Source organism: Lemur catta, chromosome 3 (assembly GCF_020740605.2).
Source record: "Lemur catta isolate mLemCat1 chromosome 3, mLemCat1.pri, whole genome shotgun sequence".
Taxonomy (NCBI): Eukaryota; Metazoa; Chordata; class Mammalia; order Primates; family Lemuridae; genus Lemur; species Lemur catta.
Window position 1 is genome coordinate 111867847 of NC_059130.1, and position 14920 is coordinate 111882766.

At 54.7% G+C, this 14920-nt stretch overlaps 1 protein-coding gene across 2 annotated transcripts in view; it reads right to left on the reverse strand.

Annotated features, from left to right (window-relative positions):
• Window positions 1-14920, reverse strand: part of ALPL (alkaline phosphatase, biomineralization associated) — a 56801-nt gene that overhangs the window by 18857 nt on the left and 23024 nt on the right. Inside the window, exon 2 of one of the 2 annotated variants that reach the window (XM_045548487.1) lies at window positions 10263-10321. The exons of the other annotated variant lie outside the window; for it this stretch is intronic. The gene's annotated coding sequence lies outside the window, so the exon portion shown is untranslated. The remainder of the gene's footprint in view (window positions 1-10262; window positions 10322-14920) is intronic. 2 annotated transcript variants of the gene reach the window in all.

Consider the following 14920-nt stretch of genomic DNA (forward strand, 5'->3'; position numbering starts at 1 on the left):
TGTCATTTGTGGTAAGAGGTATAAAAATGGCAGGAGGCACATATGGGAATGGACTGGCTGGTAAGGGTGGCCATTTCATCATGTCACAGATGACTCTGATTTTTTTCATTGTCTTTTCCGCATTTCACAAGTTTTCTTCTGTGTTGGGACACAGCATTGCCTTTGTAATAGTTAAACTATGTTATAAAAAGAGAAGACTGGAAGGAAACGCACTGACACATTAACTGCGGTTTTCTCTGAATGATTGTTTCCTCTTTTTAATTTTTTTGAGTTTTTCAAGTTGCCTAAAATGAGCGTGGAAGGATGTTTTTAAGTTGTGGTCATCCTGTTAACATCACAAGGGACAACCCCACTGGCAGCTGAGAAATGCAGTAACCCTGTTGTGTATGAGCCTTACTGGAAGCCGAACAATTTTACATGGCAAGAGTTTCCCTGGTAATAAATGATTATTCCATTTGTTGTGGGAAATGGCAGTAACACCCACTCTCCCATCAGAAAAGTGTTGTGATAGATAAGAAACCCCTGTAGTACCATTGTGTCGATTAAAAACAGAATAAAAAATGTTTTGAAAGAAAAAAAAGAAACCAGTACCACTGGAAAAGGGGATCTTGATTCAACCTCAGAGACGTGCAACCTACACCCCCGTGCCACAGGCAAGGCCTCGAGAGTGGGGGGCTGGGGGACACGGAGTGAAAATTGGAAGGAAAATACCTTACATCTAACATCTAACCGCACTTTTAACTGAGGGCTGGAATTTCAGATGATTTCTAAGTTTTTTTATTCCCCTTCGGTTTCCAAAGATTTCTATAGCAAATCCTAAAATCAGAAAAATGTTATTAAATTGATATAAATATTAACACACTAAGATATTATTTAAAATCATTTAAAACCTGAAGTCACCTCTTTCAGGAAGCCTCCAGGATGGTCCCTCATTCCAATGTCCTACCTCTAAAGATGCCACGTCAATCACTGCATGTCCCTCCCTGTTCCAAAAGTAATAATTCTTTACTGGTCCCTCTTGGCCGCCACACCGGGAGCTTGAGAGCAGGGACTTTGCCTGGTCAGTCTCTGTGCTGCCCATGCTTGGCACAGTGAATATCTACAGCGGGCGGAAGCCAGGGCCCTGAGGAAGGAGGTAGAGGGAAGGGAAGAATCCTCCGGAATTATTTCCTCTGTGTGTGCAGACAGTGCAAGTCTCACTGGGGATGTGGAGCCACCGGGGCACCCAGTGACTGCGGAGCGTGTTTCAGCTGCCCAGGAAGACTGGCAGACCCAAAGCTGCACATCCTACGTGTGCCCCACGACCCGCTCATCTCCCGCAGAGTGTGCCTACCAGCCCTGCTCACGATGGCTTCCTAACGGTGTCCCCGTGCAGCAGGCTGGGTAGACACAAACCCCACAGCAGTGAGCGTGACCCACAACTCCACGCAACATGAGCAAAGCTCAGGAAGGCAAGGCTGGGCGAAGGAAGCCAGACCCAGGGGCGCTTATGTGATTCCAACGACAGACGGTATAAGCTAACCTAGGGTGTCAGGGGCAGGACGAGGACTCCCACCTGGGGGGTGTGGAGACCTCTGAGGTGCGGTGAAGCATCCTGCTTATTGATCTGGGTGCCAAAAGTGGACATCCCTGCCCTGTTCCTGATCTTAAAGAAAAAAGCAGCCGGCCTTTCAGCCTTTGGGGTGGCATTCTGAGGTGTGAGGCGGAGTAGATTTTGTGGGGAGAACTGGGAACTTGGTTTTGGACGTGTTGAGTTGAGGCGTCCTTTAGAAGTGGAAACATCAAGCAGGCAGTTGGAAATGTGAGTCTGGCCTCTGGGAGAGGTCCTGGTTAGACGGATAAACCCAGAGTCACAGGCGCACAGGTGACAGTTAAAGCCTTGATAAAACTTGGCGAGATCATCTAGGGGGAGGGAATGGGGACATAGACAACTATATGACAAAAGCCCACAGAAAACCAGGTATTGAAAAGCATTTCTTTAACCTTTATGCCAAAAACCTATGGAAACCATCATACTTACCAGGGAAGCTTTTGGCAAATTCCCTTTAATGCGGGTTTATGGTTATGAGGTGCTGGGGGCGACCTGTCTGTCCATAGCGAGGGGAAGGGGGGCATGTCTCGTGGCAGTGGCATCAAAACTAGAGTAGATGTCAAAACAGCAGCACGGACAGAACCTAAAGACGTGGACTGAGCAAGGCATCCGGAGACAAAAACGCAGCCTGTGTGTGAGCGCAGACCACGCCCCCGGAATGCTGCGTAACTTACAAGGACATATTAAATACATTAGCATGGGGACCTGTAGGGGAGCCGTGGGAAGGTTAGTGGGGGGCGGGGAGCACGGGTGAAGGAGAAAATGGATAAATAAAACAAGAGCTGAGAGTCCACGACAGTAATCACACACTTACACAGAGAACTTACTCCTCTCCCTGCACCTAGGGTCCAACACAGGTGAGATTGAAGCTTGGTGACAGTAAACACCATCTTAGCCATCTCTGTAGCCTTGACCCTGTGCTCACAGTAGCCGCTCTGTAAATGCCAGTGGTGCTGGCCGGCATGCTCTGAATTTTGGCCCCAGGGACATGCATTGAGATGGGTCTGGCCCAGCGACAGGTGCCTTCTCCCATTGCCTCTGCCCAGGACAGGGAGGGGAACCCCTCAAAGCCACAGCCTCCCTGCCAGCTCTGCCTCTCAAACCCCTCCCCCGTGCCAAGGCTCCCAGGGTTGCTCCCTGGCAGGCCTGGGTGACGCACGCTGCGGGGCCCAGTCTGGGGCTGCGGGGGCCCCGGCTGCCCACCATCCTCTGCCAATGCTCTACCAGCGTGGAATGGGCCCTGGGGTGTATGCCAGCCCCACTGCCACCCCACCAGCTCCCAGCCAGACCTTCTCTGCCAGGCTCCCGGCTACGTGGCCTGATTATTTATGACAAGTGTGCAGAAGTCCTGGCTGGGCTCTGGAGAAGGAGCAGCTACTTGGCAGGCCAGGGGAGGGGGCAGAGGGGCCAGGCCTTGGCCCTGAGGACTGACTCAACAACCTGGGGCAGAAGGCACAGGAGCGCCTCGGAGTCAGCAAACAGCCAGCCTTGGCCTACGTCTCAAAAGCTCCAGGGCAAGTGACACACTAATAGGACACAAGGCACTATCGTTTCTTGGGCACTCACATTGCACCCCACTGCAGATGTTTATATCCACGATCTTACAACAAGTGTTATTGGCCCCCATTTCACAGCTTAGGAAACAGCAGAGGGGCTGGCTGGTCTGCGACCAAGAGCTGTTCGAACCCAGGCTGACTCCAGGGCTCAACCTCTCCCGGCCTCAGTCTCGTCTCCACGAAGGGTAGGCGAGATCAGTAGCACCCCCATTTGCTCTTCCCCACCAGAACAAACGGAGGCCGGAGGAGCCCAGGGCAGGGAATCCAGCAGGGGAGGGGTGGGACCGGCGAGTCCCCTACCTGAGCGGCCTGGCCAGGCGGCAGGTGAAGAAGCACAGCAGCCCCAGGGCCACCCCCAGCAGGAGGAGGCTGAGGCCTGTCGTGAGGATCACATCCAGGCTGGGGTACACGAGTGCCATCTTGGGACAAGGAGGGCCCCCAGGAGTGGCCACCGCACCCTGTGCACTGACTGGCCTGGGACGCTGGCTCCAAAGCCCTGGGTCAGTGGCCGTGACCTGCTTTATCCCCGAGTTAATCTTTGCAGATTAGTCGGGAGGGAGGAAATGGGGGGTCAGGCCGTGACTCGCCCCTCCTCCAGCTGAGTCCTGGTGGGAGGGCCTGATGCTTGTGCATTCAACTTTCTTTTTTTAAGAGATGGGGTCTCCTTCTGTCACCCGGGCTGGAGTGCAGGGGCCTGATCAGAGCTCCCTGAAACCTTGGACTCCTGGGCTCAAGCGATCCTCCCGCCTCAGCCTCCAGAGTAGGTGGGACTCCAGGTGTGCGCCTTCATGCCTGGCTAAATTTATTATTGTTATTATTATTTTTGGACATAACTGGCTAATTTTTTTTTTTTTTTTGAGATGGAGTCTCGCTCTGTCACCTAGGCTAGAGTGATGTGGCTCAGCCTAGCTCACAGCAACATCAAACTCCTGGGCTCAAGTGATTCTCCTGCCTGGGCCTCCCAAGTAGCTAGGACTATAGGCATGAGCCACCATGCCTGGCTAATTTTTCTATTTTTAGTAGAGACAGGGTCTCCCTCTTGCTCAGGCTGGTCTCGAACTTCTGAGTTCAAGGGATCCTCCCGCCTTGGCCTCTCAGAGTGCTAGGATTACAGGCGTGAGCCATCGTGCCTGGCCTCATTCAACTTTTTCATTCATTCCTCATTTCCAAACATATGACTGAGTACTTGCTGTGTATCTGGCTCTATTCTAGGTTCTAAGGAAACAGTAGGGAACAGGACAGACACAGTCTCTGTCTGCTTGGAGATTACTGACCAGTCAGGATAAATAAAGCACCTACTATGTGCCAGGCATCGTCCCAGGCACCTTGGTGGGTGAAAGCACAGAAGGACAGGACTCCCTGGCTGGGGCCACAGTAGGTTTTTCCCTAACAGCAGCAGTGGCTCCCACCCATTTACAAGCCCGGGAATCTGAGTTGGCACTGACTCCAGCCAGAGTGATGTACCCATGTCCAGAATAAAAGGAACTGCTCTTACTGAGCACCTACTGTGTGCCAGACCCCTCTGAGGTAGGTATTAGTATCCCCATTTGCAGATAAGGAAACAGAAGCTCAGAGGTGCAGTGATGGAGTCAGGACTGGAACCCAAATCTGCTGGCCTCCCCAGCTCCTACCCTTACCCCTGCCCTGCACTGCTCAGAACTGGCACCAGCCCTGCAGCGGGGCAGGGAGGCTTCAGTCAAGCTCTGCCAGGTGTTGGCCTGCAGTCAGCAGTCAGCTGAGAGTCAGCACACACAGGCTGGGACGGAGGAGCTGCTGCCTGCAGGGAGGGGCCCTTTCTCCTTCCACAGCTGACCCAGTCCAGCCTCTCTTGGGTCCCCTGGCATATCCCATGAAGGCTCGATAGCAATTGTGGTTCCCATCCCACAGATTCAGAAACTGAGGCTCAGAGAGGTAAAGCCACTGGCTGCACACACAGCTGTGTGCCTGTTAGATCAGGCCTTTTCTGGTCAAGCTTCCTGCCTCCTGGTACACCTCACATGCCATGGCACAAAGCACCTAAGGTCAGGGGGAGACGCTTTCACCCTCTTGGTGACAACAGAAGTCCCCTCTTCCTGACCCCAGGGAAGCCATTGAGCTCACCATGATAACAGGAAAACCAATCTCATTACTCCATTGAACACTTCTTTCTCAACACTTCCGTAAGTCAGATTGCATCAGATCCTCACAGCATCCTAGTGATGCTGGCAGGGTGGGGGTTATTAGCCCCCTGCACAGATGGGGAAACTGAGGCAATGAAGTCACTGGGTCAACTGTCACACAGCCAACAACTCTGGTCCAAGCCCAGGCTCCATCACTTCCCAGCTGTTCGAGGTTGGGCCAGTCCTGCACCTCTGAAGCCACTTCCTCACCCATCAGCATCCACCTCCCACTCGAGAGCAGCCACCGTGTGCCGGGTGCAGGGCCTGACACAGCTGCCCCGTTAATACTCACTAGCACCGAGAGAGACAGAGCTGTGGCGGGGAGGTGAGGCTGTGATGTGGCCGTGGTGAGGATGGCCCAGGGTCACAGAGATGGCAGGAGCCAAGCCAAGCCCTGCCCGGGCCTCCACACGGGGCCTGCCCAGGGACACCCCTGCGCTGTCTCCACCTCAGCTCACCCAGGCACCCTCCCTGCTCCCAGCTCCCGGGTCTGCTCCGGGACACCCTTGAAGGCTCTACTGTGCAGCCTAACATACTGACGTGAGACCCAGGGAGTGTCACCTTGTGCTCCCCAGCCTGTAGCTGGCAGGACTCACAATGTGAGCAGACCCCATGTCTCCCAGCTGCTCCTCCCCAGACACACACAGGGAACAGTGTCCCCTGGGCTGTGAGCTGGGCCTTCTGGGCTCTTCCAAGGAGCTGTGGCTGCAGAGAAGCCCTGTGTTCCCATGGGTGTGGGGAATGGCACGGGGGCTGGGAGGCTCCTGCAGCAGCTGCCTAGGAAGGGAGTCCTCTGAAGACCAGCCCAGTAATGTCTCAGCTGCAGGGTCACAGGGACAGGACATGGAATTCCTCTCTCAACCAAGCCCAGCGCCTCTGGCAAGCCTTGCTGGCCAGGACTTAATTCATTCACTGGCGGAAGTTATTTATGGCTGCCGTGAAGCAGCCACTCAGTGAAGGGCTTAGGAAGGAATGTGTGGCGGTCAGAGTGGGCTGCAGGTCAGATCCAAGGAGGGACTTCCCTAGAGGGCCGTGTGCCAGGTGCTGGGGATAGAGGAAGGCTCAGACTTCTGGTCGCTGACAGCACCCTGTCCCAGCAGGAAACAGAAGTGTCGGGGGGTAGGTGCCAAGCCACTGCATCTGCAGGGCTCTGAGGAGAAGCCAGCTGTCACCTGAGCACCCCCAGCCTCAACACCTCTGCACACGGTGTCCCCCCGCCTGGAATGTTCCCTGTTGCCAACCCAGTAAATCCCTCCCTCATCCTTCCGCCTCGGCCTCCGCTCTGCACCCCCACCCAGCCCAGGCGGCAGCACCCAGAACCCAGGGCGCTGAAGACCTTGGTGGTTTATCAGAGTCCTAGAGAACCAAGGGTTGTCGCCCCCTCACCACGGCCTGAGCTCCTAGACAGCAGGGAGCGCGCTCTGCTGGTGGCAGCGCCGCGGCTGGCAGGGAATGTGGGTGGGTGGAAGGACGTCAGGGTCAGAGGGAGGGGGGCGGAGAAGGCCACTCAGCAGCAGCAGGGCAGGCTCTGGAGCCAAGCTGCCTGGGGTACCGTCCTGCCTCTGGCCCTGGCCAGCTGGGCAGCTCAGGGCAGGTGACATGCCCCCCCCAGTGCCTGATAGAAGCCACAGGGTAGTCATAAGGATGACATCCTGCACGCAGAGCGCCTGGGACACAGGAGGTGTTGAGTGAATGTCGCCCAGTAGCTGTGATTATGGGGTGGGGAGAGCAAGTGGGACGGGTGACTGACGGGCAGAGACTGGCAAGAGGCTGACAATGGACGGGCCCTTCCCTGCCCGCCAGCCAAGCCGCCCTTCTCCCTGGGTGTCCACACCCTGCCCAGCGGGAAGCCCAGGACGTCTTTCTAGCTCTAAGACCCAAGAAACCAAAAGCTCACCTGCCGCTGAGCTCCTCCCCTTAGAGGGCATTTCACTAAGGGACAGAGGTCCCAGTTCTTATTGTCAAGGGGCTTCCTGTCTCCTGGGATCTCTCTCCCTCTCTCTCTGCACGCACACACACACTCTCTCACATGAGAAGAAACAACCCACATGCAGGCTGCTGCTTTCTTTCCTTCCGGGAGGGAGGGAGAGAACACCCAGGCCAGGGTGCCGCCAGAAGTCTCCACGGAGGGGTGGGACCCAGCCAGGCGGGAGGGCTGGCGGGGCTGAGATGAGCTGAGAGATGCTCCGGCCAGGAGGAGCCCTGCGTGCGAGGCCAGGACCCAGGCTGCGCAGCACCCCGAGGTCGGGGGAAAGGCGTGAGCAGCTTGCCGTGCAGGACGTGGGGGGCAGGGGGGGCCTGCTCCCACCGCAAAGGGCTTTGCTCCCTGAGCACGGCGCAATCAAGAGCCGACCCCCTACACACCCCACCTCACTTACACACCCCGTCACCAGCCCATTTTACAGGTGAGGATGTTGAGGCTCAGATGTCTGCCACTTGCCCAAGGCCACACAGCAGAGCGGAAGCAGAAGCCCCAGGATCTGGTTCCGGAGCCAAAGCTTCTCTGGGGCTCCCTGGGGCACCAGGACGGTCTTGATGCCACCAGTCGGCTCTGTGGGCAGAGGACTGAAGCCAGAGGACTGGTGGCAGGACAGAGAGACAGCAGCAGGGAGGCCGGGGAGGACGCGGGGCCCAGAGACACCATGGCCTGAGGCTGAGCGCCGGGCAGGGGGGACAGGGATGGCTGCAGTGTGGACACACGGGCTTCTGCCATCCCATAGAGAATGTACTATGTCTCAGGCCACCCCACTCTGGGCCAGGCTTGGAAGCGGAACGGGCAAGGGGGAGGGGAGGGGCAGTGCTGTGTGTCTCCGAGGGGCTTGCCACCCCTCCTCCAGGGCTTCACTCAGCGCCCTGCAGCAGGAGCCTCCCCAGTACCAGGGGACACGACTGTCCCACCCTTGTTCTTACAACTGCATCAAGAAAAGGCAGGCACAGAGAGGGTGCACAACCTCCCCAGCTTCACACAGCACAGAGGCAGGGATAGGTATCCCCACTAATCAGTGAGGATTTGGGGGGGACAATCAATTACCAGAGGACAAGGCAGTGCTGGAGGCATAGTGTGGGATGCCAACATCCTGGACTTCCAGGCTTCAGTGATTTGTGCCAACTGAATAGAACATTTCAAACTGAGACTATTTTAGAAAAATCCTTATTTTGCACATTTTGTCATTGTATTCTTAATAATTGCAAACCTTTTCATAGCCTTTACCTATTTTCCTTTTTCTTTTTGAGACAGAGTCTTGCTCTATTGCCTGGGCTAGAGTGCTGTGGCATCATCATAGTTCACAGCAACCTCAAACTCCTGAGCTCAAGCGATCCTCCAGCCTCAGCCTCCCAAGTAGCTGGGACTATAGGCGCTCGCCACCATGCCTGGCTAATTTTTCTATCTTTAGTAGAGACGGGGGTCTCCCTCTTGCTCAAGCTGGTCTCGAACTCCTAACCTCAAGTGATCTTCCCACCTTGGCCTCCCAGAGTGCCAGGATTACAGGAGTGAGCCACCGCACCTGGCCACCTTTACCTGTTTTAACTCATTTAATCTCCACAAACACCTACCAGGTAGACACTATTATTATCCCATCTTACAGATGACAAAACAGAAGCACAGAGAGGTTAAGTAGCTTCTCCAAGGTCACACAGCCAGGAAGTGACCGAGCCAGAATTCAAGCTTACTTGTGGGTGTTTCTATCTCCCAGGACCAAGTATAAACTCCTAAAGCAGGAAGGGCAAGACCGGAAGCAAACCACCATTTGCTGTATCTGCAACACGTGCTACACATCCACGCTATACATTTGCTACTCTCTGACTCACCACTCTGACTCACCACGAATGTCATTTCATATCCGTATCGCAGCCCCCGGGGGAGGGCTTCGCCTTACCCCACTTTACAGCAGAGAGGTGAGGGGACTTGCCCCAGGTCACACGGTGAGAGAGTGGCTAAGAGTGTCACGTCTAGGACCGACTGGGTCCAAGTTCCTGATCTTTGCACAACACCTTGTGGCCCACCCTGCAGTGCAAATCACTTGGGACTTGCTGTAGGGGGAAGAGGGGGACCTCAGGTTCAGACCTGGCTCTGCTCGGGCCAGATGGGTGACCTGGACATGCCCGTCCTCTCCCACTGTCCCCTACTTCCGCTCACCCTTGAGGCGGGACACTGGCCGACCACAGCTCTCCCCACGTCCCACCCTGACGTCCTGGCTGCCTTGCCCCGGAGAGGATGTGCCCATTCTGCAGGACGGCCCCACACAGGCCCCAAAGGAGGCTGAGGACGCTCTGGGCTGTGGGGAAATAGGCAGTGAACTTGTAACCTGCTGGGCAGTGGCCAACACGAGCAGAATGCCTGGGTGGCATGCACAGGGGCCCATGTCAGAGCAGGAAGGACACGGATGTTCCCAGAGATAGTGCTCGGTGCAGCTGGGCTCCCGATAACGGCGTTCCTCGCATTCCCTGACAACGTTCCAGCCAGCCCACGGAGGCATTTGATGTTCACGGTGACCTGGGACATAGCAGGACAGGGCTGACAGCTCGACCCCCAGACAGGAAATCAGGGCCAGTGATGGAAAGGGTCCCGCCCTCGGGATCCCAGCAGACCTCCTCTGCCTCCTTCCTGGGCTTCGGTTCCCTCACAAGTCAGAGGGGATCATCACAGTGAGTGCCTATGTCATTGTGCCATTGTAAGAATGAGAGTTCAATGTACAATAAACAATGAGTGAAAGGCCTATGACCTGGCCCTATCACACAGCAAGTGTTAGCCAGGAGTCACAGTGACAAGGACAGTGCCGGGAACTGTTCTAAGCGCTTTGCACACATCAATTCATCTAGTCCTCGCACTAACATGACATAGGAGGTACTATCGTTGCTCCCAACGAACAGAGAAGTTAAGTAACTTGGCCAAGGTCACACAGCTATTAACAGGACACTACAAAGAGGGAAAGGGAGAAACCCTCAGAGACCTACCGCGTGCTGGGGGCGACCTGCTCCGTCTTCCGCTTCCAGCGAGGTGGGAGTTACCAGCTCTGGGTCAGAAGAGAAAATTGAGGCTGAGAAAGGGGAGGGCGGCTCAGGGTCACACAGCAGCCGCGTGGGAGAGCTGGGATTTAGGCCAGGCCTGTCTGGCTCGGCACCCAGTGTACTTGCCACCCCCACCCCAGCCACGTGCCAGGACATCCTCTGTCGCCGATGACAGACCTGATGCCTCAGCCACCCCAGGCACAGGGAGCACCACATTAGCGTGGCCACGTGACCTCGCTCCACCTCTGTGCATGGGGTGGGGTGGGAAGGCATCCTCGCAAGCAGGACCCCGCGCCTGGCTGCTGCCCTGTGACCTGTCCTCACGTCAGGCTGCTTTCTTGGCTCCAGACCGGCTCCTCCTGGGCTTTCACGTGACTGTGGCCTCCCGGGGACCTCTGCTATCTAGACACAGAGCACTCCCTCCACAAAGGGGGGGCCTCCAATCACGTTCCCCCTCCCTCCCCGGTTGGATCCTCTGGGTTTTATACAGAGGGACTGAGATCAGTGGGGACAGCCCAGGGTTACAAGTCGGAGTCCTGGCCAAAGGCTCAAGGGCTGTTTCCTCATCTGTAAAGCAGGGATGATAAACTCCCTTCTGCCTCCACTATCAGCTTCTTAGAAGGAAATTTGCAAGTTGTAAAGTACAAGGCAGATATCTCCATGGCTTTCCGCTGCTCCCCCTCCCATGACTGTAAATGAATATCTGCTATAATTTTTGGCCACCCAGAATCCATTTCCCTTCCTAACAATACCACAAGGTTTCCTTGAGAGGCGACCCTCCCCCTTTCAGCCTGGTTTTAGGTGGGATTGATCCTGCCTTCAGCTCCAGGTGGGCCCTGATTGGCCTAAGCTGGAAGACTCTCACCTGGAGGTGTGAAGTGAGGGTGTGTGTGTGGGGGGGCTGTGTGCATCCTGAAGAGGAATCAACTGCTCAGAAGGCAGAACAGAGAGAGGCAGAGACTCTGAGCCTTTGGTAATATCCCTTGGGCTCCTGGATGCAGCCATGCCTGAAGCCTGCCTCGAAAAATCCCAGTTACATGAGCCAGTTAATTACTCTTACTGGTTGTTTGCCTTGGCTTTTCTGTTCCTTGGAGCACAGAGGCTAGCCTCAGAACTACAGTTCTCCCAGTTTTTCTCAGCCCCTTACATTGTCAGCAACCACATCAGCCATTCATACTCAGCCAGCTATTTCTGCCAGAGGAAAAGTCTTGCAAACAAGTGGGTTGACAAGTTTCAAGTATGTGGTAAAATAAGAGTCCAATTTTATACAAGTAGCTTTTCTACTTAGAATTTATAAACTTGCAGAGTTATAGGAGGTTCTTGGGCGGGATTTGCCTAACAGCCCTACTTGGTGCAGACTCAGACCTCTCCCTTCACACAGGCTGCCGTCAGTTCGGTTTAAAGCTCTCTGGCCACCAGTTCCAAGTGCCCCTGTGTGCCTGGCCCTGTGCTAGGGGTTACAGGTACGAGCTCTGCCTTCTAGGCCCCTCAGTCTAGGAGTGATTGGTCATAATTCACATTTCTACTGGGTTTTACACAAAAGCCCCAGGAGGCCGGTGGAGGGGGGAATGCCACTGCACCCATTTCACAGGAGGAAGTAGAGACTCAGAGAGGTGCAGTGACTTGCCCAAGGTCCCCAGATCTGCCTGGCTCCACGCCCAGTGCTTTTCTGCTAGCCATTGGGGTGGCAGGGAAGGAGCTGGGGCTCTAATTTCTTTGAGACAGTGTATTCCATTTAGGAGTAGTGAGAGTGGCTTAAAAAGCTGAAGCAAACAGGAAAGCCAAGTGTCACTGGCTTCCTGCTGGCCCGAAGGCCTTGACTCCCTGGGAAGCCCCAGTGCTCGGGCCCATCCAGCCTTATGCTCCTACGGGCCTTGCTGCTTGCAGGCTGCGGCCAGAGAGGAAACCAGCACCACCCCGAAATTTCCAGTCTCCAAATGCCTTCGTGGACAGCCCTCTGTTCTCCCAAGTGAGCTGTCCCAGCCTCTCTTGTGTCCCTACCCTACACCTCTAGGGTCCAGCTGGCGTTGACTGAACATCCCCTAAACCCTAAGGCCTTCCCTATATTTTATTCAACCAATATTCGTGGGACTACCGTTTAATGAGGAGCTAGTATCTGCCAGGGGCTGTTCTAGGTGCTGAATGAAACACCTCAGCTCCCTGCCGGTGGGGGAGCAGACAGCAGGAAAATAGGTGACAGCGACAGATCACCCAGCCGTGTAAGTGTGAGGGAGAAGAAGGCGGGGAGGAGAGTGCAATGTGCAGTTTTAAACAGAGAGATCAGAGAAGGTCTCACCAAGAAATCCTCTCGCTCTTGCCTTTCAACGATCCCACGCAGCTGAGCATGGGAATCTCCAAACCGCGGGTGAGGAAGCGGAGGCTTCGGGATTAAGCCTCAAGTCCGTGCACGTCACTGCCACCAGCAGCACAGCTGGATCCTCGCCCAGGGCGGCCTGTTTCCCACGTGCCCGCTCCCCGACTCTACCAGACGGCATTAGCAGCCCTTTTGCAGGTGAGGAAACTGAGGAAGAGGGGAAGCCACAGCCCAGACCCGCAGGACTGCATGGGGGTGGGGGCTGGGGTTCAGCCCAGTGCCACCCTCTGCAACTGCCTCTCGGCAAAGCCCACATCTGCTCCCCCCGCCCTCGCCCTCCAGCTGCCGCTGGGCCTGTTGAAACGCAATCCTCCTCGCTGACTCCGTGTCCTCCTGGAATTCTCTTCCCTTTCCCGGAGCCCCTTTGGCTCTCTCTCCTGGGTCACATGAGCCCCAAATGTCCCACCCACCCTTGTTCTGCCTCAATTATAATAACTGCTGGCCCATCACAAAACCCACATACGCATAAAACCTACAAAAGACATCTTGCACATGGCCAAGGGTGGACAGCTAGAACACACACGTAGGGGGTGGGAGGCTGCGCATGGAGCTTTCCCGTCAGTGTGTTCCGAACACTGTGGCACAGTGGAAAGAAAGACCTTGGCCTTGGAGAAGTGGGCCTGGGGTTATGTCCTGGCTGTGTAGCTTTGAAAGTAACTTTGTCTAGAGCTTCAGCTTCCCTATCTATAAAACAGGGTCAGTCACCCTCACCTTGCGGTTGTTGTAAAGATAAAATGCAGTGGATAGTATCTGTTAAAAGCTAAAATTTGACAGAGAGTGTGCTGGGAAAGCATTTAGCAGAGTCTGGCAGACAAACCTCAAGAATTCACGGAACTGAATGGAGAAGTCTGCACAGTGGCAAAACAACTGTCACCAGCAGAACAATAGCAACACTGTCTACACTCCTAAACCCTGAGGTAGGTACTCTCAGTGTCATCTCCATTTTACGGAAGAGGAAAAAAGCAGAGAGGTTAAGTAACTTGCCTGAGATCACACAGCAGCCAAGCGGCAGAGCTGGCATTTGCAGCCCAAATTGCCCGACTCCAAAATACAAGCTCCTTAAGCATTATGCTAGGTGAAGGAAACTGAGGCTTTTGGAGTTGAAATAACTGCTCAGTGACACACGGCAATTAAATGCTTGACCCAGGAAGGGATGGCGGCAGCCCCAGTCCAGAGCCTGTGCTCTTAATCAAAGCTCAGTACATCAGAGCTGAAAGGGAATAATCTCTAGGAATAATCCAGCCCAACACTCTATTTTCCCAGGAGAAGCCTGAGGTCCAGAGAGGTAGCGTGACCTGCCCAAAGTCACACAACCAATTAGTTGAAGAATCAGGACACGCACCCCGGTTTCCTGACTCCAGAACCCCAAGCCATCACTGAGTATCGCCTTGACCATGAAGCAGAATCAGGGAAGGAGCCTTTAGGATGTGCTGCAAGTGTTTCCGCAGAACTGCTTCTGTGGGAAGGGAAGAAAATCTAAGCAGAGGAACAGCTGTGCAAAGGTCCAGGGGCCATGGACATCTCTTTTGGAGAACAGTGAGCTGTAAGGTGTGTGCAAAGGTTGTAGCAGGTTCAGATGATGAGGCTGGTGTTTCATGTTCAATATTTTCACTTGTTCTTCCTTTTAACATTTTCTCATTCCATTTTATGTTGCTAATATTTTTCCTTATTTCTTTGGCCTGTTTCTAATGTTTATTTAAAATTCTTGGTCCATCTGTTCGAATACCGCCAAGTCCAGGGCATCTCTAACCAGTCTGTGTTTTTTCTTTCGAATTCCTTGTGCTCTGGCTAGTGGGCGGGGTGGGAGAGAGCACACACCCCTCGCCCTTAACAGTGAGGGGAGACACACAGCTCCCGGACCCGCCCTCTCAGATCACTCCCAAGTAGCCACAGAGAGAAAGACCACTAAACCGAGGCAATTACGGGGAAAACAATCTCCTGGAGAGACGGAAGGGGGTTTTAGATGGTGCGAGTAGGGTAGGGGGGTTGCTACAGCCAGGAGAAAAGGCAGGGCATGGTCTTTAGAGTGGTGGAGAATGGTGCAGAAAAGAAGACAGGGTTGAGTTCTCCTCTTGCCTCTTTGAGCCAAGCCTAGGCCCCGACACACACAACCACTGTCCTGGAGCAACCAAGGCCAGTGCCCCCGCCTGGAAGTCGGCAGCCCAGGCAGATGGCACCAGTGTCTGCTGAGATAAAATCAGGGCAGCGCAGCAAGCAACATGGAATTGCA